This window comes from Eptesicus fuscus, chromosome 14 (genome assembly GCF_027574615.1).
Source record: "Eptesicus fuscus isolate TK198812 chromosome 14, DD_ASM_mEF_20220401, whole genome shotgun sequence".
NCBI lineage: Eukaryota > Metazoa > Chordata > Mammalia > Chiroptera > Vespertilionidae > Eptesicus > Eptesicus fuscus.
This window is the reverse complement of record NC_072486.1, coordinates 4,646,781-4,671,382: the sequence shown is the minus strand read 5'-3', so window position 1 is coordinate 4,671,382 and position 24,602 is coordinate 4,646,781.

Sequence of the window (24,602 nt, the reverse complement as noted above, 5' to 3'; positions counted from 1 at the left end):
GGCAGCACGCGGCTCAGGACGGTGGTGCTGATCCGGGTATTAAAATTACTGTCTCCCCTTTCTGGCATTTTCTATTTAAAGAAACAGGCTGGGTGAATCTAAAGCATAATATCCAGAAAAATATTAAAAGGAGTTTTTAAACTTCCCTTCCCCAAAATGATACAAAAAAAAACCTTTTTCCCCACTCCTATTCCAGAATAATTTTCCTCAGATTGGCTTTTAAAATATATATATATTTTATTGATTTCAGAGAGAAAGGGAGAAGGAGACAGATGAGAGAATCATTGATCAGCTGCCCCCTGCATGCCCCGCCCTGGGGATTGAGCCCGCAGTCTGGGCATGTGCCCTGACCTAGTATCAAACCTTGACCTCCTGGTTCATAGGTTGATGTTCAACCACTGAGCCACTCTGGCCCGGCCTGATTGCCATTTTTTATATTTTATTTTTTAAATACATTTTTATTGATTTCAGTGAGGAAGTGAGAGGGAGAGAGAGATAGAAGCATCAATGATGAGAGAGAATCAGAATCATGGATTGGCTGCCTCCTGCATGCCCCCTACTGGGGATCGAGCCCACAACCCAGGCATGTACCCTGTCTGGGAATCGAACCCGGAACCCTTCCATCTGCAGGCAGCTGCTCTCTCCACCGTGTCAAACCGGCTAGGGCTGATTGCCTTCTTACAGAAAGCTTTCCAGGTTCCCAGCACCTGTCGCGGGATGCTCTGGGTGGATGACTCGCTGGATGACACTGTGGTGGCCCTGGGGGCAGTGAGAACTACAGACAGGACAGCACTGCTAACTCAGCGGTCGGAATGAGCCCTGGCAAACTGTATCCCCTGGATCGCCCGCTCAGTCCCATTCTCCATAACTACACCTGGTCCATTTTCAGAAGCAGCATTACTACTCTTGGCCAAAGGATCTGTTTCCTGAAACCCAGCCCACCAGAGTCCTGTGTGGGGTTTGGAGCTATAGGCCCATAGGGTGTGTTATTGCACATCGAGCAATAGCTGCTTAGTCACCCGGCCTGCTTCGCCCTCTCTATCCACGGCGCTCTCTTCCCTGGGCCGCTGGGAACCAGTGGCTGGATGGTGGTAAGATGTGCGAATCCCTGGGTTAGCTCAGTATGACACTAGGGATCCTGACAAACTTAAGGACGGGAAGCTACGAAGCAGAAGGGCTGATCCTGGCAGCTCGGGAGTGGTTATTTCATTATATGAAGCGGAACCTGCCCATCGCCCCATGAGGCGCGGGGGGCAGGCCGTATCAAGCCATTTGCATCAGGAGCTGTTGAAGATGAGTGCTGGCGAAATGCAGCAGGTGCACTTCTCCTCACAGCTGGGAGTCTGGGAGAAGCTTCATCTTGTGAGACTGTGAACCATGCAACCTCTGAACAAATACGTGGACGCTGTTGAGTTGGAGATAAAGGAAAAGGAAGGGGAGGAGAAAGGAGGATGCTTACACAACATTTCATAAGCAAAAAGGGGGTAAAGGGGGGAGGAGAAATAATAAAAACGTAAAGCAAGGCTAGGTGGATATTTATCCCATCAGAACTGTAACATGATCAGTGGTAAACACGGCCCTATCTTTCCTCAGGGCTTCTTCCCACGTGGCCTGGGGGAGGAGGGATCAGGATGGTCAGGACAAATGACCATCACCTTCTGCATCAGCCACCCTGCTGTCAGCCGCTATGACATCTGCTAACAGGGACCAGGTAGGTCCCAGCAACCCCTGGGGACGAATATGGATGAGGAATGAGGAATAACAGTGAGGGCCCATTGACAGTCTCTTATCTCAGGGAAACCTTGCTACAGAGCAGGACCCCGTGTCCCTAGGGAGCAGTGAGCCTCTGCCAGCCCTCAGACTGCCTCTGGCCCAGATCCTGATGGGCTCAGTCAGCACTGCCTTCTGATGACAGAGGGTCCCCTCGATTACAGAGTGAGAGTTCTGGAAAGGGAGAGGCTACTACTAGATGCTGCTGCTTCCCAGAGTTCAGCTCTAAAGTGAACTACAAGTAGCAGTTTAGAATGTTTTAAGAAAAGTAATCTGTTTTTGTTCTGTTTTTGTTATTCTCCTACCAAACCCAGGCAGGTTAGAAAAATAGATTCAAATTTTTTCCAGCTACATTTATATTTTAGTTGCATATTGACTATTAATGAGGCATGTTTCAAGTTTTTGAAACTCACTTATTTAAGGAAGCTATAGTGTTACCTCCCCAAAGCTCCTGGATGCCACCGGCAGAAATGCTGGATTGGCTGGATAGAGCCTTTCACCGATATAAGGAGAATGGGTAGAAGGTTTAACAAGACTAAATAAATAAAGGAAAATGTTTATTGAGCATCTAATATGTGATGGGTTCTAGGGTTGTGCTATAGTTAGTACTGGCTCACCTGAGAGAGCCCATTGTTAAAGTTTCAAGGATTTTCAAGCCAGTTGTTAAAAAACATTCACTATTAAAAATTAACTTCAATAAAATATTGCACTTCAATAAAATATTAAAATCAAGGACAACAGACACTCACAGCTCATCACTCCCAAATGATCTTCCTGCATTTTCAGATGCTCTTGAGGCGGTTATTTCTGTCTATTTTATCTGTACGGTGAGCACCCTCTGTGACAGGTGTGGCTGCACATCTCAGTGCTGGACTGGGTGCCACCATGCTGGTCGCCGGAATCAGCCGTGGCTGGTGGGTTGTTTTGTTGACTGTATAATCTTAAGAAGTGGGGAAAATGCAGATTGAAGTAGGAAGCGTGTCTATGAACAGCGACAGTGTTCATGGTACAAAACTGAGGAATTATTCTGACTCCGGGAAGAGACCACTCTCGTCTTTGAAGGGCATGTGAGGTTCTGGCACACATCTTGGCTGTTTACTTTCCTCCTAACTCATTAAAGGAAACAGAAATATTAAGCGGCACTCATGTCATGTATTAGACTGATCGATGATGCATTTATTGCAGAAAGAGATGGCAGACTGGGATCCAAGTCCATTTATCAAATCCTGGCTGAAGGGCAGCCACAATTTGGCTATCAATACAAGAGTTTGGAAAACGTCAGTGGAAGCATTCTGTTAGAATCAACTGGCTATGTAGAATTTATGATAATAAGTTTTGTGTATTTTATTATGACTTATCAATTGTGCACTAGACATTCTTTTTTAAAAAATCTATTTTTATTGATTTCAGAGAGGAAGGGAGAGGGGAGAGAGATAGAAGCATCAATGATGAAAGAGAATCATTGATTGGCTGCCTTCTGCACGCCCCCTCCTGGGGATCGAGCTGGCAACCCCGGGCATGTGCCCTTGGTCAGAATCGAACCTGGGACCCTTCAGTCCACAGGCCGACGCTCTATCCACTGAGCCAAACCAGTTACGGCTAGACATTCTTTATGTATATAAAAATCAGGACCATATATACATATGCATATTTTGTTCAGAGAGCCTGTTCCTTACTATTGGTCAGCATACCACCTTAAAGTACTGGGATTTTATTTTACTCTCTCATTTAATTCTATAAGAACCCTTGAAGGAGGTAGCACCTTCTCCTTGGAGATATGGGGCTTGAGGTCTAGAGGAGTTTGGAAACAGTACCAGTGACACGCAGTTGGCTCAGCATGTAGTTGGAACGGGATCTCAGGTGCATTCTGGCCAAGGCTTGAGCTTCCTTACTGACACCACTCAACCCTGACATTGATGTGCTGGTTAATGACCTTGAGGTTAAGTCACGTGGGCTACCCTCTGGCCTCAATAGTCTCCTCCGTGAAAGGAAAACTACACTATTTTTTTCATTCCATGTCATTGTGGGGATCAGATGTGAAAATCATTTGTACACGTACGGTGCTAAGGTAACACATACATGTTTAGTGAAGAGGTGGGGCATTTGAGATAGCATGTTGCTTGAAGATATTTATTGTTTTGAGTCTGACTCAGATGACTTAAAAGGAACTGTTCTATAAAGCACCTGAAAAACAGAACATAAGCAAGCCATTTGCTCTTGGAAATACTCCCTGTTATGAATTGCTATTTTCCTGCTCCGGACTTCTTTGCAAATCTCCACCGCCACCTGTTTGTTGAAGCACAGTGCATTTTCCCAATAATAAATTGATGGCTTCTTAAAGTGTTTGGCAACTCTGTCTGCCTGAGTTTTTATCAGCCGAGAGCACCCCCGGAGGTAGCATATGACCAGTGGATTCTGGGGAAGCAGCCAAAAGCTACAAACAAACGCACGAGTGAAAAGAAAGAAGAACAAATTTATTTTTTTTGAAAAGCAACCAAGTTGTTTGCTTTAGAGTATTGTTGCTAATAACCTTGGGTAATTTAAAATTATTGGAGAATACAAGCGCATTTTAATACCCTCCGATACCTAGGATGTAGACTGCTGCATGGATGATAGATCCTTTTGCCCTGTGTCTGTCTCCCCCTGCTAAAGGACTGCCAGATGATGGCATTTCCTATTGCAATTCCGAGTGCTTACAGGCCTTGCTTCTGCTAGGTAATTAGAATGTCTACCATGGCATTACGGCTCACTGCATGAGCTAATGCTATGATATGGAATTAATCACATCTGAATGAAAAGGTTATTAGAAAGTTAAATTATTTCACTGGTACCAGACTAGCAGCACATAAGCAAGAATTATACTCCATTGCGATATAATAGATGCTGAAATTCAGTCATTAGTTTTACCTCACTAGGGATATCTAATTACTTAAGCCCATTGACCACAGTTTAGTATTCCATTACTTATACTTTTAACTCTTTGAAAAAGATTTTATGTAACATTCTAACATATACTTTTATTTCGCCTCGGTTATTATTTCCTGAGCTAACTTAGTAAAAAAATAGATGAGGTCATAAAATACCAGCAGACATTTATTCAACTTATACTATATAGGGGGAATTGTGCACAGTTATAAAGGGAAATTGTTCTTTTCATGGTAAAATATGTAAATTTCCTAACACATTGAAATCGTAGTCACTTTCTCTGGGGAGTCATCCCGTGTCCCTGACCACAACAGACCAGATTAAGCCTCAGTGCAGAAATGAGTCAAGGAATTCTGAATAATTTGAGGCAGAGAAAGGGCACAGGGTCACGTTCCTGCTGAATGTCCATTTTCTCTGGCAGGAGAATGTCCTTTGCTGATGGAAATCTAAATCATGATGTTACCTCCTTGTACTTAAAGTGCTGTATCACAGCACAATATCAATCTTCATGGTTCTGGCAAGACCCCAGGAAAGCCAGCAGCTTCCTCCCTGTATTAGTCAGGATAGACTAGCTTAAGTTGCACTAACAAGCACCCCCTAGATTTCATTGACATGCAACAACAAAGATTTATTTCCTGGTTATGCCCCCTGCCCCTGTGAGTTAGTTGCTGTCTCCATCATATGTCTCCTCTGTCAGGGGCTGCCGGGGATTGTCAGCTTGGAAACATTTAATATCTATTTCTATTTTTTTCTGTCCTTATCTTTATCATTTTTTCCTTTTCCATTCTTTGGGATTCATTTGTTAGTATTATTTTTGTTCTATGTTCTTAAAATGGAAGCTCAGTTATACTTTCACTTTTCTTTTTTTTTGATCCTCACCCGAGGATATTTTTCCATTGATTTTTAGGGAGAGTGGAAGAGAGAGGGAAAGACAGAGAGCAGTGTCGATGTGAGAGAAACACATCGATTGGTTGCCTCCTATAAGAGCCACAACCAGGGCCCGGGCCAAGGAGGAGCCTGCAACTGAGGTATGTGCCCCTGAACGGAATCAAACCCAGGACCTATCAGTCCAGAGGTCAATGCTCTATCCACTGAGCCAGACCGGCTAGGGCTATACTCTCACTTTTCATTTCTAATATAAGCATTTAAAGTTATGTATTTTCCTCTATTCACTCTTTTCCTGCATTCCACAAATCTAGATATATTGTATTATTATTGTTTTTAATTCTTTATTGTTTAAAGTATTATATATGTCTCCTTTTCCCCCCCATTGACCTCTCCCTGGTTGTTCTCACCCCCCTACACATGCCCTCAGCATATGCCCTTACGCCCTACTGTCTGTGTTCATGGGTTATACTTATATGCATGCATACAAGTCCTTTGGTTGATCTCTCCCCCCCCTCCCCCCGCCTTACCTCTGAGGTTGGATGGTCTGTTCAATGCTTCTATGTCTCTGAATCTATTTTAGTTCATATTATTGAGCTAAAAATATTTTCTAATTTCTGCTGTAATTTGTTCTTTGATGTACATGTTATTTAGAAGTGTTTGTTATGAAAGCATTTGAGAATTTTTTGGCTAGCTTATTGCAAATGAATATAATTTAATATCATTATTTGATTAATTATGAAGACTTACCTTCTGGCTGAGCTATGGCCTCTTGTGAATATTCCTTGTGTACTTGGAAGAGATGTGTGTGGTTTAGTTGTTATGTTCTATTATTTGTCAGTCAAACTGATAATTCTGATTTTCTTATATCTTTATTTTTTTTCTATCTGTTCTATCAATTAATGAGATAGGGCTATTGAAATTTCCAACTATGAAAACATCTTTTAGTTTTAATTTTTGCATTTGTTCATAAAATAATTTATGTTATCAGTAGCAAAATGGTGAGTTTTTTCTTTTATAAGGGAGATCGCTCCCTCACTCAAAGCCTTTTGTTTTTCTTAAAAAGTATCTCTCTGGATGTAATGATTTTTTTAAGTCATTGGGTATAAGACCTTGTGGAATATTTTATAATGTTGAATTTGTCCTAAATTTTACCAGTGGAAGGCCTAAGGCCTTCAGGTAATCTCCTGCATCCTTCCAATGTGTCCTGTTTATTATTTGAAAATAACTTTGATCTCTGAGGCTACAAAATGCTTCAGGCTCACCTTTGATTTCCCCAGTCCCAAACCTCATATCTTTTAGTTGGAAGTGACATTTGAAAACCAGCATCTGAGTATTATATGCACTTATTGGTTTGGGTGACATTTCTTCTAAGGCCTTCAATAGAAGAGTATGGAAGTATATTTTTAAAAAGTCATTAGTTCATACTCTAATTCAAATCCAATAGCATAGGGTTCATCCTCCCCTTTTTCCATACCATGATTGTGTTTCCTTATCTTAGTGCATATTAATTTCTACACAGCTTAAAATCATCTAGAAAAAATATATGGAATCATGACTATAATTTTAAAATCCCTAAAGGGGGAAGGAAAGAGAACTAAAAGCATGGGATCTATGGAAGACAAGTAGCAAAATATAAGATGTAAGCCCAGTCATATTTGTGCTCATTTTCCAGTTAAATAAATAAAAACTGCAATTATAAGGTAGAGATAACCAGAATGGATAATATATAGTCAAACTATATGCTGTCTACAGAAGCATATTAAAAATAAAGACAAGGTACGTTGAAAGTAAGAGCATGACAAATTATAAGCCATGTTAAAACATAGGAATGATGATAAATCTATATTTATATCAGATAGAGTAGACTTTAACACAAGGAATATTGCTTGGTGTCATTCATATTTGGAGCAAACTACAGCCAACAATTTAATAAGAATTGTTCACTAATGCAGGCCAAATTCATTTTGGGGGTATTTAATTGGCTGTTAAAGAAATATAATAAAGTTTTTAAAAATTGAAATTATACAGGACATGTTGACTTATCATATTACAATTACATAAAAAATTGACAAATAAGAGATGTATAATCCCCTAATATTTGAGTGAGGAAATGATTCAATTCTAAACAACTCATGGGTCAATGCTGATATCAAAATATAAAATATTCAAAACTGAATGATAAAAATATAATATACCAACATTTATGAGATATAGCTATAAGATACTATATAGGAAAGTTATAGCTTTGAATATTTTTAATAGAAAATAAAGTTGACATCAGTGTTCTAAACAATATATGTTTGTAAGAAAACAGAATAAGAAAAAGAAAAGAAAAATTAATAGAAGAAAATTCATATGCTAGGAAATAAAACAATAGGAAACATTGATGATCTTTATGAAGAGGATTCACGAAATAAGACAAAATAAGTTGCCAATATTAGGAATAAAATAGGGATGTCACTATAGATTATACATATATTAAAATATAAAAAGGAATTATAAATGACTATAAATTTGACAACTTCTGTGAAATGAACAAATACTTGAAAATCACACATACTAAAATGAATCAGTAAAAAAATCTTAAATAGCTATTTATCAAATATAACAATTTGGTATTTTGAAGCCTTCACACAATCTTGGTTTCACTGATATATTCTAACAAACATTTAATGAAAAAAAAAAATAACACTCTTGTACACGTTCTTTCCAAAAATAAAGGGGGAAGAATGACTTCTCTAATTGTTTTATGTACCCAAGGCTTCAGAGATATCAAAACCTAATAATGCCATTATAAAAAATTTAGATATCAACATAACTTATCAATAAAGACAGCATTTGTTAACTAAACATATCAAATCAATCTAGCAATATATAACAAAAGATAACAAAGTTATACTATGATCATCTAGGCTTTATCTCAAGCATTCAAGGGTAGTTTATCATTCAAAAATAAATTAACCTAAAGGAATACTACCAAACAATAAAAAGAACAAGCTGTTGATATGTACAACAACATGGATGAATCATGAATGCATTATGCTAAAGAATCCAACATTAAAATGTTCTATATTGTATAATTACATTTATTTGACTTTTTAAATCCCCACCTGAGGATATTTTTCCATTGATTTTCAGAGAGAGTGGAAGACAGAGGGAGAGACATAGGGAAATATCCATGAGAGAGAAACACATCAATTGGCTGCTTCCAGTATGTGCCCCAACCAGGCCTGGGCTGGAGCTTGCAACCAAGGTACATGTCTTTGACCAGAGTTGAACCTGGGACCCTTCAGTCCGCAGGCCGACACTCTATCCACTGAGCCAAATTGGCTATTGCTATTTGACATTTGGAAAAGGCAATAATAGAGAAACTCAGCAAGAATCAGTGGTTGCCAAGAGTTCAATTGGGAGTAGCTTCTGAATACAAGTGAAATTCATGAGCTAATTCCTTCGGGTATAGAAATGTTTCTGCATCCTATCTCTAGATGTAGTTATAAGAATCTATGCACATGTCAAAACATCATCTAATGGAATGTATAAAGGCCTACTAAAATCAATAATAAAAAGATTACCAACCCAATTTAAAATTTGACAAAATACTTGAACAGCCATTTTATAAAAATTCATGTGAGTAGCCAGTAAGCAATGAAAATGCAAATTCAAACCACACTGATATTTCATTTCACAACACAAGAATTGGTAAAATTGAACAGTCTGACAATTCCATTTACTTAGAGAAATAGAGCTCCCATATATTGGTACTGAGAGTACAAATGGTTCAACTGGTTCAGAACATTGTTTGGCCATTTCTTACAACATTCGATATAATCTACCCAGGGATTCTGCAATTTTACCCCCAGATATTGACCCAAGAGAAATGAAAACACACCTACAAAAGATTGCACAAGGAAGCTTATGGAAGCTTTATTCATAACAGCCTAAGAACTGAAACAACCCAAGTCCATTTATAGGAAAATGGGTAAACTTATTGTGGTACACTTATACAGGGTAATACTTCTCAGGGATAATTTTTTTTTTTTTAAAGAACAAGCTAATGAATTGGGCAGCAATGGAGTTCATTTAACATGGAGTACTCATATAAAAGAAGCCAGATTGAAAAATAAAAAGTATAGTGTACATAATACCATTTTATAAATTCCAGAAACAAGCAAAACTTGAAATATAATGTGTTAGAAATCAGAAAGTGCTTCCTATTGAGGGAATATGGTTTTAGAAGATGGGAATTTTCTGTGATGATGAAAATGTTCTTTCTATGTTTTAAGTGGGTTGGTGGTTACACAGGTGTAGACACAGGTCCAGAGTTTTGAAGCTGAAGCTCTCCCTTCTGGGAGCACACCCATGGCTTTCCCTTCCCCTTTCCTTTTCCTCCTCCTTCTCCCCCTCCCACGCCCCATGGAAGGTTACCATTAGTTTATTCACTTCCAAGGTCCAAGGGCTCTTCCTTTACCTCCATAACTCATTTGTTTCCTAAGCCCATTTCTTCTAAGAATTACTACTTCTACCATGTGATTTACCAAATAAATGTTCTCTTACAAAAAAAAAAAAAGTATGAAGTTGAACACATAAGACCAGTGCTTGTTAATTGACTTTAATATAAAAGAGAAAAAGGTGAACAGCCCAATAAAACCAAAAGGCAAAAGACTTGTCATTTTGTAAAAGATCCTGGAACAGCCAAAAAGCACATGGAAGGTGCTCTACTACTTCTGCCAAAATCAGACACTGCCATGGTGCCTACCAGTTAAGGGACTATGAGGTGGCATGGCCATCTCTACAACCCACAGGTCAGGAAACCACATCAATAAGCCATCAATGAAGCGACTTCTCCACTGAGACACATGAAGCTATAGTTCGGGCCCTGGAATGTGTAGTCTGCCCACAGCCATCCCATTGGCCCTCCTGACTTACATACTCAGCTATGACTGTGGAGAGAAATAAAATCTGTATTTCTGAGCCCTTGTTCTCCAGAGCCAAAATCAGCCAGAATGTGGTTTTAGCTCCATCTTCACTTTCAAACTATCTTACGTACTTGTAATTGCTGGAACAACGTATCTTGAACACAGAACTCTGGCCCTAAGAGAGTGTGGGAAGTATTGTCATTTTTCACCATCTTCACAGGAGGCAGGTTCACCAGAAGGATGTTGGAATGGAAACTTAGCACCCAACAGGGATAGGTACCAGTATCATTTACATTTTGAGACACTGAGCCTTAGGAATGCCATTTTGTTTGCTGTGAAGACTGGAAATTGAACACTAAATATTGGATTTCTAACCACTCAGCTCTACTTAGTAAGATACAATCAGTTTTTCTTTGCATCTTATTTATTTCACCTCAACATTTTGTATAATCTTTGGTCCAAGGTCTATTATTCAGAGAACAATGACATTGAAAGTTTTGCTTGAAGTATTTGACAAAACTTGCATCAGATGAGGCTTATTGGTTTGTTTTTTTTTAAATCCAAACATATTCAGCTACTCATTTCTTTTTCCTTTAACATCTGTCACTATATATAGTTACAAAATTTTAATTGAATTTATTGGGGTGACATTGGTTAATAAACTTATATACTTTTTAGGTGTAACAATTTCATAATATGACATCGGTATATTGTATTTTGTATTCACCACTCCAAGTCAAATTTCCTTCCATCACCAATTATCTCCCCTATACCCTTTTATACCTCCCCGCAACCCCTTGTCCCTCCGGTAATCATCATACTGTTGTCTGTGTCTATGAGTTGTTTTTTGTTGTTGTTTATTTGATTTTTTCCTCATACCATTCACCTTCAATTAAATGGAACACAATTATATGAGTAGGCTTAGATGAGCCACAGGGAACTTTACCAATCTAATGGAAACTAAAAAATAATTGGAAAGCCTATCTATGGTGCCCCAAACTGGAGGAAATATATACTTTAGCTTTATTGTGCCTGAAGGGCAAAGCTCATTGTTGAGAATGCTATTGCAGAATTTTGCTAACCATCCTGAGTCTCTATAGCAAATTAATAAAGGACGTCCTTCTGGACCCCTCAAAGTTACATTTCATATTTCACTTTGCAAATGACTTCAAAATTTATTCTTTTATCTTGGCAGGAGATTACTTCAGCCACCTGAAGGCTATCAGCGGTGTCTTTGAGTGACAGGCTCTGCATTGGGAGTTAAGGCCTCTCACTTTCAATTTGCACTACAGAGCATTAGGTTGTAGGTAGGGGAAGCCAGAGGCTTCTGGAGGCCATTCTACTGTGTTGGAGATCATTTTTGGACGCTGCAGTGCTTGACTGGTGTTTGTACTCACTGCCAACTTTTATGGATCTTCATTTCCCTCTGACTCATCTCGGGAAATTAGAGAAAAATGAAGGACACTCTTCTCATGCTACCACGTCGCCTGTTCTTGGTTCTAGAGGGCGAGTAAAATCCCAAAGAAGAAGTTCGGTTTCTTGTCACAGGTAGAGACCAATATACTCAAAGAATGAGATTCCTTCTGCGGTTCTGTTTCGTTTTACATTTTGGTTTTCAAGAGAGAGTCTCTCTCTAACATTCATCACTAGTTATTTTAAAAAATATTTTATATGTTTCTATTGTATTTTTAGAGACAGGAAGGGAAAGGGAAAGAGAGACAAACATTGAAAGGCTGCCTCCTGCACGCCCCCTCCTGGGGGTCAAGTTCACAAGCTGGGCATGTGCCTTGACTGGGAATTGAACCTGCTACCTCTAGGTGCACAGGACTATGCACAACCAACTGAGCCACACCAGCCAGGGTGCTTTTCATAATAAAAAATAATTATTTTTTTTTCTAGGATGAGATTTGGAATTAACCTCAAGCAATTAGTTCAGTAACTATTTGGCCAAGATGGCAAAGGAATTTGCTGAGAAGGATATTAGTGCAAGTAAAATATTTGTAGCTAACAGAAATATTATTAATTAGGTGCACAGAATCTAAAAATGCAAAATAGTGTAAGATTTAGGTGGCCTTGTGAAAAAAAGAGTAAAGACAAAGGGACATGAGTAATTGCTCATTAATTTGATAAATAAGTGGAGAGATGTGCACTTGTGTGGATATTATTTCTTCTATTACGTTTATTTGTCTATAGAGCATAATTGTTTTAGATCTTAAATAGAGTATAAGTAGGAATCAGTATATAGAGAGAGTGAATAGAAGTGAGATAAAATGTTGTAGAAAAATTTGGGAAGAATAATGATAAAAGAAAGTATCAGGGAGAATGATTCACTAATGATATGTTGCCAGATGCTGGTATAGTCCCAAGTCCTCAGAAGATGTAAGGCTGTAAAAAAGAAAGAGCTCTTACCATTTGCAACGGCATGGATGGACATGGAGGGCATTATGCTAAGCAAAATAAGCCATTCGGAGAAAGATAAATATCACATGATGGCACTCATTTGTGGAATCTAATGAACAACATAAATTGATGAACAAAAAAAAAGTCTAGAGACAGAGAAGCATCGAACAGACTGTCAAACCTCAGAGGGGAAGGCAGGGGAAGTGGGAGGGAGGGTTGAGGGGTGTTAAGAGATCAACCAAAGGACTTGTATGCATGCTTATAAGCAGAACCCATGGACACAGACACTAAGGGGGTAAGGGTCTGTGCTGGGGGTTGGGGTGGCCAGGGAGAGGTCAATGGGGGAAAAGGAGACATATATAATACTATATGTAATACTTTAAATAATAAAGAATTAAAAATAAAGTCCTCAGAAGATAGTTGACCAGGTAGAGGTGATCTCCTATTTCCTGGGATACTAATACCCTTCGTGGCCCTATCAAATGTGACAGGATGTCAAAGAGTCAAGTAAGCACATTATATGCTACAGAGGGGTTTAATAAATTAGTAAATGAAGAGATTTTAAAGGATGTATATGTAATAAGAACTAGGGCTATCTAAGGAATTAGCAATGTGGAAGGTTAGAGAGAAAATAGGAGAACCTATCTCTATCTATCTATCTATCTATCTATCTATCTATCTATCTATCTATTTATCTGATTAATTTATTGATTTCTGTATATGCCAAACTTTCCCTTATGTTTTTGGGGTAAAGTAGGCTATAGTTAACTAAATAGAAACTTGTGTAGTGTTTAAGTTTGAGTTTTAACGCATTTTATCTCTTATGAAAACTCCAATCAAATAATAGCAGGCACATGAATTGCTCTGGGGGATGTCTTCTGAAGCCACATTCAAGCCCCATGAGCGTGTCCTAATCAATTACTTATGTCTGCAGTGATCCCACCTTCTTACCCTGAATAAGACCTTACAAAATAGACAGCTCTTATACAAATCAGGGCTCACATTAGACAAGGGCTGAAAGTATGTCAGGCTTCTCATATCCAGCAGAAACTGGTTTTAATGAAGAGTCCTTGGCCAGGGTCTGTATAATGCAGGGATAATCGGAGCCTGAATATAAAAGACAGCCTACACCCAGATGTGATGAAGAATCTGGAGTCACATTAAATTGGATGACTCTCGGCTTGGAATCAAAGGTTTGAGGAGAAAGATTAATCCAACAAACTTCAGAGTGTCCCTGGCTGGGAAAGGCTGAGATGGGCTGTATCTGAGTGTTTCTTTTTGAGTCTCAGGTTTATGGATAGTTTTTATATCTTTCTCTTGGACTTTGGAATGTAATGCATAAAGAATCCATAGGCTTAAGGTAAGTCATTTGGGATTAAGGTGAACACTTGGGTTCTGATAACACAGTACATCCCAGCCTTAAGAAAACTGGTTGGCAGTTCTTAGAGAGATAATTTCTTTGATGATTTGTTTGTTCTTTAAAAGATGGGCTTACAGGAAAAACAGGTACAGTAGTAGAATGTGAACAGGAATACAAAAGTGAGCAGTCTTCCTTCCTGTAAATACTTTTGCAAAGAATTATTAAAAATACTAGAGGCCTGGTGCATGAAATACATGCACGGGTAGGCCCCTCGCCCTGCCTGGCAATCAGGGCCCATTGGGGCCTTCCAGCTGCTGGCTGGGGCCTCCCTTTCCCGGCTGCTGGCTGCCAGCCAGGGCCTTCCTTCATTCCGTGCTGCCCCCTGGTGGTCAGCGCACATCATAGTGAGCGATTGAACTCCCTGTCTCCCGGTCCAACTCCCCAGGGGACAATTTGCATATTACGCTTTTATGTATATAGATAGTTCAAAGGTAAGCACACATGGATATTAATAAAATCTTGGCCACGCTTTAGATCAGGTGCCATCAAACTTTCCTGTGAAGGGACTGATGGGAAATATTTCAGGCTTTGCCAGCTATGTCATTTCTGTGGCAACCACTCAATGCTCTGGAAGCAGCCCTGGACAAGACATAAGACATGGGGTTGCTGTGTTCTTTCCTTCTTCTTTTTAAACAAAATACAAGTGCCAGACAAGCTATGTCCCACCTGCTGTAGTTCACTGACCACTTCTCTAGATAACAAAGAGAGACTCAAAAACATAGAAATTGTAGTGGCCCGTCTGTGCGCCACCTGGTCTGGTCCTATTTAGTATCCACATTAGTATGGAAACGGCCCAGGGTTGTCCACCTCGGTATTTGCAACATCTTTGTGTGTAGATTTAACACTATAAGTTTATGGCTGTTCTAGAACTCAGCAGCAATATTCATCTTTTGATCGGCAATTTCTAATTGTTATTACCATTTGTATAATCCTTGGCTTATCAGACAAAGAGCTACCTTGTGGAGCGAGCCCCACTGTGCCCTGGAATGCTGGGGTCAGCTGGGTTTTCTTCAGATTGTTGTGCCTCTGGACAGACTAAAAGTGGCTTCTGGGCTGAGCACTGCTTGGAAGAATTCCTCCCATTGCTCAGATGCATTTTCTTTCTTGCTCTTTCCACCTCTCATTTCAAAGAGCCTCACGGCAGAGGAACAGCCTTCTTTCAGGGCCAGATTCACAAAATGTGTTGGGCCATTTGATTTCTTCACGCCCCCAATGCAAAAGGGTTACATTCATATTATTGGTTATTGGCAGAGGTGGCAGTGTAAGTTAAACGATTTTCTGGCACTACAGATTATACTTTTCAAAACCGGTTTTATCAGGAGAAATATGAAGCAAAAGCTGAACTTAAGTCCCTAAATCACTCAGGTTTATTGTAGCTTGTTCATTCATGCAATTTGAGATAGAACCTGGGGACCTAGGCAAGCAAGTGTATGACTGCTAATGTTGAAAAAAAATACAATAAGGCAAGATTTTATTCAGTCTATTACTAGAAATGTACTGGCTATGTATTCTTCCAGATACTCCTTACTAAAAAATGCATGTTTCTCTTAATTCTTTTGCTGACATATTTTTTTTCCTGATAATATAAGCTATGTAATTTTTTAAGTAATAGATTCAAGGATTTCAGAGTTGGAAGAGGCTCAAAAAATCTGTCATCCAATGCATTATCTGACTTCAAAATTCTTCTATAATATTCTTGCTGAGTAGTTACTTAGCTTTTTCTTGATTACTTCCTAGAATGGAAAACTCACTATATCCCATGACTTCCCATGCCATTTCTCAGTCAAGTCCTAATGATTAGAATTCTTAAAATTATAAGTGTAATTTTAAATGTTGAATTTATATGGTAGAGATTAATATAAAGAATTGAAAGATAAAATTTGTATAATCGGAATTATATTATGTGGGATTTTGCATAGCGGTAGCTATGTAACTCTGATTATTAGTAGAATGAAAGTTTATTTATGTCTTTCATTGTTTCAAAAGTGATTCAAGAAGCCTGAAACAATAAACATGATAAGCAAGATGAAAATTAAAGGGGGTAAAGAAAACAGACCCGAAGGAAAATTAGGAAAGGGAAATAATGTCAAGTAGAATTAAGACTTATCATAAAATTCGTGATATTAAATACTTCATGGTTACTGAGTCAAGCAGCCAAAGCAAAGAGAGATACAAGCTCATTAATGGTTAAGGAAGAGCTATTGCTTCCCTTGTTAAGCAAACCTTGAGTTTGCAGAATGAATATATGCTGGATGTTCTGAGAAAAGCCTCAGCCATATCTTCCCAGGACACATTTCATAGAAAGCTCGCTGATAACACACAGTACAGCAATCAAAGTGCAGTTTCGTGAAAGTAGTTCAGTTGTCCCATCAAAGACAAGAATGGTCACTGCTTAGTAGCCTGATTTGACCCAAGGGTAATTTTTAAATACCAATGGGGAGAGGTAAACTGAACATCCTTTAGTTAATACTCCTCAAAAATTCTATAAGTGAACTTTACATATGAATAGTATAAGAGAAAATCCAATGGTATATTCTTTGGTAAGAAACAAAAGTTCAGAATTTTGAAATGATTTATTAAGGACTCATCCAAATGCTCCGAGAGTCAACTAGTCAAGAGGGAATGTTGATGTCATCTATATATATCTATATATATAAAAGGCTAAGCAACTGGCTGACCAGCTGACCGGCCAACCAGCCGGTAGTTATGATGTGCACTGATCACCAGGTGGCAGACGCTCAATGCAGGAGCTGTCGAGTGACAGCAAATTTGCAGAGTGCCTTTTCGCACTCCATGACCCCTCGGGAGATGTCGGACTGCCGGGTTTGACCAGATCCCTGCAGGCCAGGCAGAGGGACTCCACCTGCCTGAGGGACCCCACTCACTCTGCAGATGCCCTTCGAGCCCCTGCACTGCCCCAGGTGGGTCCAGCTGGGGAGGGACCACAGGAGGTTGGCTCCATGGTATGTCTGGCCCTTCTCGCCCACTCCTGCCCCACCAGCCACCTTCTAATTAATTTCCTTTCAATGTACACAAATCTGTGCACCGGGCCTCTAGAAAATATGAGAAAAAGGAACCAAACAAAGACAAGCGCCTGCATAGATGATTCTCCTTGAATGAGTTTACTTGTGTGCCTTCCTGGTGGGCCTGTAATGAATTATTTCACTGTGCAATCAGAAATGCTCTCTGGAAACTAACCAGTAAACTCTAGAATAGTGGTTCTCAAACTTCAGTGTACTGAGGAATCACTTGTCAACTATGCAAAACTCCCACTTCCCACAACTCTGATTTCTTAGATCTGTGTGGAGCATAGGAATCTACATTTTGCCCATGATCTGTGGACAGATTTTGAAAAGCATTGCTCTAGACAAGGTTAATCTCTACTCTGGGGCTAAGATTATGCTGGTAGACAAAGTTATCAGTGGATCATTATTAACAACTTTTGTTTTATTTAATTTCTCCTCTTTTGGAGGTGGAAGATGATGTCTCTTTTTCATAGAATTCTTATTAAACTGCCTTCATTTATTTAAAGCTCAATTTTCAGAGTAAGATAAAGAAGATTTCTTGGGATAACACAAAAATCTCTCCTAGCTAAGCATTTTCAATGAACCTGTACCCTACACCCGTGGTCAGCAAACTGCGGTTCCTGAGCCACATGCGGCTCTTTGGCCCCTTGAGTGTGGCTCTTCCACAAAATACCATGGCCTGGGTGAGTCTATTTTGAAGAAGTGGTGTTAGAAGAAGTTTAAGTTTAAAAAATTTGGCTCTCAAAAGAAATTTCAATCGTTGTACTGTTGATATTTGGCTCTGTTGACTAATGAGTTTGCCGACCACTGCCCTACACCATCAAATTGCCAGGCAACAACTCTCTTTTTATACTTTTATACTGTGTTAATATATTCTTTTTTTTTTTTTTTTACTTTGGTATTATTCTTGGAAACTTCTTTTTATTGTTCACAGGATGCCCGAAGGAGACTATGTTACTTATAGTTGTGTGGTTATAAACAGATTGAGAGACACAACCAATGTCACTAAGCATCTGAAAAAAAATGAGGCAGAGCAGGGTAGAGGAAAGAGTTTGCTTCTGGCAATCCACTTATCTTCCCCTGTGTGCCGGTGAAAAATGGATTATCTGGCCACCTGCTTGAGTGGCTCAGGTGAAGAATCTGCATGCTTCAGCTCTTCTACAATCTGGGTATTTGCCTTCTTAGAAGCAGAGCTGATGAAAATAATCTCATGCTTAAATTCACACTAAGAGCAATGACAGAGAATGAGCTCCTTTGTCTATCTTAAACTCTGGATTAATTTACCTAATCACTTTCAACATTCCATTTTCAGCACCCACACGAAGAATGTAAAGCTCTTTGACTAAAATAGCAAAACAGATAACATGTTCCTTCTGCTCCTTGCCTGGCGCTGTATTAGGTTCTGGGAAAAAGGAAATGAGTAAGGCAGATTTCTGCAAGAAATTGATATCTAATACCCTCACCTGCTCACTGGGCTCTCCACTGATTTATCTCACCCTCCATCCACCCAGGTAATTTTTCATTGTGAGGTCACCAGGTGAAGAAATCACTTTACCAGGTTCCTTTCTATTATCTGGGGCATAAAAATGTTCTTGGCCAACAAGCATGTGTTTCTACTATCAGCAAATTAGAGGTAGTAGATAAAATCAGATTTTGGGGGCGGGGGGAATATCAGCAAGGAAAAAAGAAGAAACAGCAGGCAATACAGTGGCTAGGATTTTCTTTTCGCTTGTGGAAAACATAATCACAGAGCTGCTTATGTTAATAAGTATGGTTTCTTTTCAAGGTGACTGAGGTGCTGGCAGTTACATCCAAAGATAAGAAATTCTAAGAATATTGAATGAGAGGATTTCTTTCATTAGTTAATGGGCAGCCTTCCCTGCTTGAAAGGGTGCCCTCAACTAAAAGCCCCTGAAATGGCTTTAGATGCAAACTTGGTTCCAGTTTCTGCAGAAAAGCCACTTTTAAGACACATTGAACAGCTGAGAATATATTTGATGAGTTAAAAGGGCTGTTCTATATTCCAGCTGGCTGGTAGGAAGTAAAGCTAGGGCCAGGGGTAACTCATCAATGACCTGAACAGGTAGCATTAGTGAGAAAATTAAATATGTAACCTCAGAGTATTTAAAACGATTTATAATTTATATCTCATCCACGTCAGTACTTTCCTTTATTTTATGGTGCATATTTGTTCATGTTTTGTTCACAGTCAACCACATACACAGACCATGAGTTTAGAAACCGGACATCTACTACGTATTTGCTCACATTAATGACATCTTGGGTATTAGAACAAAGGAGTGTAGGAAGGGACTACTGATTTAACTGGCTAAAGGATACAGGAGAAAAATCGCTTTAAGCAGATTGGTCGGAAGATTCAATTAAATGTATGCCAACCACGGCAGCTTCAGCGGACACTTATTATCAGGCAGGGGAAGGGTGCCCTTCCCGGACTGATTCCTGCGCTCATTCTCACCTGCTCTCCTTGGCGAGGACATTGCTTCCCCACAGGCTTTGCCTTGACTCGGCATTCACTTGGAATCCTTCCTCCAAGCCCCTGTCCTGCAGGGAGACTGCACGAGTCCCTCCTGTCCCTCATCATGCCTTTCCTTTACCCCTGCGCCACGAACACGCTCCATGTCTAAGGTGACCAGACGTCCCGCTTTTGGCGGGACAGTCCCGATTTTTAACAATTTGTCCTGCGTCCCGCGGCGTTTTAAAAAAGTCCCGATTTTTGGAAAGAATGCACGACAAGCTAGGGAACGGCGGGAGAACGGGAAGGGAATATACGGTTTTCGGCGGCCATGTGGCTATTTAGCCAGGATATGAGTTTTATATTATTTTTGTTAATTTTATAAGGTTAAACTTTAATAATAACAAATAATTGTTGAGAGCTGATTATCGAGAACTGCTTATCAAAGTTCACATTGTTGATCAGTTGTTAGAATTCGACCACCCTTGTTTGGACTTAATGGGCAATGGCATTTTTTGGGATTGGCAACGATGAAAACATTTTGTAACTGTCTCTCAGACGATACACATCATACTGCGTGCTAGTAAGCTAGTTAAACAAGTGATGTCATTACAAAAAAAATAATTTAGGTAAGTAATTTATTTATTTCATAAATACATAAATTTTCTTGAATTTAGCAGACAGTACTCCTATTATTTATATTTTATAGTGGCTGCAAAAAGTCTAGCGCCGGCCTTGAAAGTCACACGACTTACGTTACGGCAAATTCATGACCTTTTAAACAACGACAGCAATCTACTAAAAAAAATTCACTCAAATGAGAAATATGCCAAAGAATAAAATAATACTATACATAATTTTTTATTTATTATATTTGTAAATTGTACTTATGTTGAAATTTAAAAAATATATATTACAATACTATTTTTGCGTTCTATGAAAATTTTTGTTGCTCCATATAGACCAAATTTTTAATTAAGAATCCACCCACGGCCGAAACCGGTTTGGCTCAGTGGATAGAGCGTCTGCCTGCAGACTCAAGGGTCCCAGGTTCGATTCCGATCAAGGGCATGTACCTTGGTTGCGGGCACATCCTCAGTAGGGGGCGTGCAGGAGACAGCTGATCGATGTTTCTCTCTCATTGATGTTTCTAACTCTCTATCCCTCTCCTTTCCTCTCTGTAAAAAATCAATAAAAATATATATATATATTTAAAATATATAGAGAGAGACACCCCCCCCCCCTCCTCAATGGTGTACCGCTTTACCAATGTTAAAATCTGGTCACCTTATCCATGTCCCACAATTCACCGGCGTTTTGCTGGCTCTGGGATTACACGGAAAACACACCCAAAGGACAGACAAATGCAGTCTCTCCCTCTGCGGTCTGAAAATAAATGTAAGACGAGCACCTAACTAGGGTGCCGCCTGGATGAGATCCTCCTAGGGACTAGGTCAGACCTAGTCCACAGTATGCCCCTAGTCAGCCAGGGAACCTGGCTCTCAGGCGTCCTTACATGGTGTTAAAAGGTAAGCGGAAACACATTAACAGTTAAGGCTTTATTTCAGCAAAAATATACATTTGAACGGGTCAGGGCCAAACAGGAAGCGGTTAGAAACTCTCGGGAGTGAAGCCAGGGCCAGGCACGTGGAGGAGGCCGGAGGCAGAAGCAGGAAGCCGGAAGCCGTGCGTGGGGGGAGGGAGCGGAAGCCGGCTCTCGGCTGTGATTGGTTGGTTCTCAGCGTCGGCTTTCCTGACGCACTGGCACTTCCGGGCTCAGCTGGTGCTTGTGCCCCGTGGGGCCCTGGGGCTAGAAATGACGCCCGTGTAACCGTGGCCTTGGCTATGGCCTTTCCCGTGGTACGGCGCCTGCTCACAGGAGCGGAAAGGTGAGAATGCGCCCGGTGAAGCGGAAAGGCTCCGCGTGGGGCCCGTGTGTCCATTTCCGTCTCCCTGCCCTGCGGCCCGGCCTCCTGTGTGCACCACCTGTGGACCACGCAGGGCCTGGCTCGCAGGAAGCCTCCCGTTGGCTGAAGTGCCCTGCTGTCACCGTCCCAAAGTTCTTCATTCTGTCCTCTAACTTGTGTTTTATAAGTGAAGGCCTATGGGAAAATGGGGCACACAAGGAGATACAGTGTAACGAGGCATGCGGCCCGCAGGCTGTGAGTTTGACATGCTTGAAATACGTGGACTAGGCATAATGCGCATGCCCACAGCCCCTCCTGGCCTCGCTGTACCCCTAGAGCAGCGTAAGTCCTAAGACGTAACCTAGCCATGGGAGGGACGATGTGAAGATGATGGGCCAGAGAGGGGTGGGGGACGGGTCCTTCCCCCAGGAACCAAGCCTTCTAGCTAAGGGAGCCATGGCTTTCTAAAAACACCCAAGATCCTCCCATCACACCTTTCCTGCCTGTGTTGTTACTTCCTTGCATTGGCCACTCACTTGCACTGAGGATAATGGAATGAAGGGGCAAAGGGGGCTTCAGTTCCCTTTCCTTTCAATCCTTCCTTCTGTACACCTCCGTCAGGCCAAGGTAGCGTTGGAATATGGGCTCACTGAAAAGTGAAAGGTGGTGCTGATGGAAAAGAATACAAAAATAAATATAAAAATAAGAAAAAAAAAAGATGGTGTGGTTGAACAAGATGAATGTGCCCAATACCACTGAACTATACCCTTAAAAATGGTTCAGGTGGTACATTTTGTTACGCTTATTTTAACATAATTAAAAAGATTAAACTTATTTTAAAAGAAAAGTAAAATAAAATTGGTTGAATTAGTCTTGGGGCATGTGCCTGCTGTGCTGGTGAGAATGAAATGCATATACTAAAGCAGAGGAATCGCGTAACTGAGCTAAAGCAGAGGAATCGCATAACTGAGATGCTGCCTAGGGGCTAACTCACATTGTCACTTAAAAGGACATTTCATAATATAAGGGGAAGGGTAAAACCATGAGCTTTAAAGTTTGAATTAAAGAATTGACTTATGTTAAATAGTAGACAAACACCATGACAAGACTGGAGAGGGACTGCAGGGAAAGAATATGTACATGTTTTACTACTTTTAAAAGCACTGTTTTTTTCATGCTTTTTAAATAAAGGGCCCCGCTGGGCCCGCACAGTCTGTAGTTGGTGCTGATCATCAGCACTGTATTTACATTGATGAGGAGTATTGTTGAAATGTAAACGTGTGTGAACCCCGTATGCATAGTTCTGGGAGCACAAAGAGCCCAGTGCAATGCTCAAAATAGACACACATACTTTTAATTTGAGCCTTTTACCCATATCATGTTGTTAACAGGCTTATTCTGTGAGTTCTCTGGTGTTGCTTTTTTTCTTTGATTCACTTCTTGATACTTGTGCTATTTGAGAGAAGTATTCAATGTCATTAATCAGTGACAGCATTTAACAGTGAAAAGCTAATGAAGCAGAAAGGATTTTAATTGTTCATAACCATCTTTTCACTTTTACTAATTGCTTTGTGGGTTTTCCATATATCTTCTTTAAGTTAAAAGAATTCTCAAAAAGGAAGGAAGAAAGAGACACTTTAAAATTCTCACATGCCCTTTCAAGTTGTTCTTACCAATTCCATCACAATAAAGAGGAAAAAGGGATGTTTCCCGAGGCTGTGAGGCCCCCTGGGTGCCGAGTTCCACAGGGAAAGTTGTCTGCCTCCCTGTAATCACTTGTCATCTACAGTCCCCTTTTAAGTTATATTCTCGTACAGAATGTATGCCTTTCAGTCTTCCCTGTGCTATTATTTTCATGTTACTGATTACTGACACAGAGAAGAAAGGAACACTTAATAAGTTTATTTCTTCACTCTATTTCTCTTACTCTGTTTTATCCCCTTCTCTCCTCCCTTCCTGCACCTGAATCCCTGACTCAGGTGCTTGTCATCTTCAAAGCAGGCACGAGGCCTGTGTCACAGCTGCAGGCAATCAGGCTGACACTGAACCTTAGAACCTTGCTGTTCTTTAAACGTGAAAGGTCGGAAAGATCCACCTATTGTCCACTTGGCAGGTCGTTCTAAACTTAGGCTGTTATTTTTATTTTTAAGGGGTATAAAACATGCTGCCTTTTCTATTAAGAAAGACTCTATTGTCCTCTGTCAGTAGCGCCTGCACTTTAGGATAAGGATCCATCTACTTTCCCTTTCAGGATGCTCTCTGGGACCAACAGCTGCTGTGACAGCTACCCTTCCGGGGTGATGGGTGCATCCACTCAGTTACCTAACCTTGATGCTGCCAAACCTAAGGACACTTTCCTGCGATTGGGTAGCTCTACTTTGTAGCACTGGTCTTTTTTTAAAATATGTTTTTATGCATTTTCAGAGAGAGGAAGGGAGAGGGAGAGAGAGAGTGAAACATCGGTGGTGAGAGAGAATTATTGATCAGCTGCCTACTGCACGAGTTCCCCACTGGGGATCGAGTCCACAACCCAGCATGTGTCCTGACCAGAAATTGAACCCGGACCTCCTGGTTCAAGGGTTGATGCCGGGCTACTTGGTAGCATTTGAACACTGACACCTACTTTTCCCTCTTGGTTTCCAGATCATCATTTTCTTTTTTGCGTTCTTTGTCTTTATGGCTGTATATCTTTTTCCAGCCGCTCCTTCCTTCTGCCAGTTCTCTGAAGTGCCCATGTCCTCAACACTCTATCCTCAGCCCTGTTTCTCTTTCACTCTGTAATATTCTCACTTGGTGATCTCATTCAAACCCGGGCCTTCAACTGCTTTGTCTACTTTGTTGAGCTGTCTGTCTCCTGCCTGGACTTCTGGGGTTGTT